Source organism: Rhopalosiphum maidis, chromosome 1 (genome assembly GCF_003676215.2).
Source record: "Rhopalosiphum maidis isolate BTI-1 chromosome 1, ASM367621v3, whole genome shotgun sequence".
NCBI classification, from domain to species: domain Eukaryota; kingdom Metazoa; phylum Arthropoda; class Insecta; order Hemiptera; family Aphididae; genus Rhopalosiphum; species Rhopalosiphum maidis.
In genome coordinates, this window is record NC_040877.1 from 1,252,832 (window position 1) to 1,254,796 (window position 1,965).

At 26.5% G+C, this 1,965-nt stretch overlaps 1 pseudogene; it reads left to right on the top strand.

The window, feature by feature from the left end:
• The first annotated feature begins 324 nt into the window (after positions 1-324).
• Positions 325-1,718, top strand: LOC113549888 (annotated as a pseudogene).
• The last annotated feature ends 247 nt before the right edge of the window (positions 1,719-1,965 follow it).

Here is a 1,965-nt window from a genome sequence, read left to right on the forward strand (position 1 = left end):
TTAATTAATACTGATGTATAGTATATTATTAACAATAATAATAAATAAACAGTTTAATAGATATATAGTTTATAAGTTCATTATATTTATTTAAAGAAAACAAATAACAATATTATTTAGTTAGCGTATTATTTTATAAGCATTTATCATAAATTATAATATAAATATGAATAAATAGTTTACGTATTATACTATGTCCATATCAAACATACAATAATAATAAAGTACAATATAAGTATTAAATATGTATATAGCCAGTGGCGTGGCAAGGGTAGATATAGCCAAGTGTGCCTATGAAATCATCACTTGGCTCCGAATTTATATATGAATGAATTTAAGGTAATAATAATAAAAAAGTAAGTTAATTGCTCATTGAGATGTATTCATAAAATTTATAACCGTGGACATAACCGACGAAGCGATAATTATTATGCATTATCAGAACCTGTGCGGTAGTGAACTTTCTACCTCTTATTTACGTAATAGGATATCGACGTCCGAGTTATATTGCCAGTGATCGCCGAATCCGCAGCACTTTAATCGAATATTAATCACCACTGTCATCGCGCACAAGTAAAGTATAGGATGCTATACCAATTTATACCAGTGTAAAAAGTTTAGCATACAAGAAGCATATGAAGTTAATGCCAACGTTCCCTAAAAAGCTGTCTGAATTAGATATTGAAGGTGATTGGCTATCAACGAATGATGGACAAGATTTTATTTTAGGTGTTTATTCTAAATTAATTAAACGATTTAATTATAAATACTATTACTAATAATAATATTATTACCTACAGGATGTGATGGTACGGATAATAAAATCGTTATATTTGGTACCGAAGGATTTTTACGACATCTTTGTTCTGGTAATACAGTTTTTATGGATGGCATATTTAAGTCAGCACAAAAATGTTTACACAAATTGTATACTTTACACTGCTTTGTTATAGGAATGATGATACCCTAGTAATTATTCTAGTAATTATAATATAATTTTATAATTTAGTAATATACTAAGTATTATATGTTAAAATATATTTTTTTTGGGCTTACGCATTATTGCCCAATAAAGGTGCATCGACATATTTGAGAATGTTTGAAATAATAAAAGAAGCGGCACTGAGAAATAGATTAAGGTTCAATCCTACTTGTTTCCAAATAGATTTTGAAATTGGAATGATTGTCTCCATTCGGCAGTGCTTTGGTTCTGATATACCCATAAAAAATGTCTATTTCACTTTGATCGATCTATTTGGCGTAAAGTTCAAAGTCTTACGATTATACATTTGCCGGTAATATTAAAAAAGTTGTTAGTCGTCATTGTTCGTTAGCCTTAGTTCCTATTAAACAAATTGAGTCAGAAAGTAAATATAACTTTTTACGTAATTGGTTATAACATATCAAAACTTAATTTTTTTTATTATTATTTTTTTAGGTAAGCTAAAATTATTAAATTATTTTACCGAAACATACTTGGATCCAGATATTTGTCTATTTAATAGCAATACGAGTAATCATTTAATAGAGATGGAGCAAGGACCATAAACCACCTTGAAATATGGCATAGAGCTCTTAATAAAGCTATTGATAGACAAAAGCCAAATATTTTTATTTTAATCAAAGAGCTAAAAAACTATCAAACAAACTTCGAGCTTGATCTCATAGCACAAAAAAACTGCAATCTACCACAAAAGATTAAAACTAAATATAGATAATAAGAAAAAAGGTTATCAATTTTAAAAGATAGGTAAAGCGTTTATGATATATAATAATACATTTTTTTGTATCATTTTAAATTATAATTTTAGGTTACAAAATGGTACAATTTGTATTTTGGAACACTTAAATGCAATAATGTTTCTTTTTCATTCATAAACCAAAAGCTTATAATGTTAATTTATAGTTTTAATATTTAACATGGATAATATTTGTTATTAATACAAATAATTTAAAACAATAAAA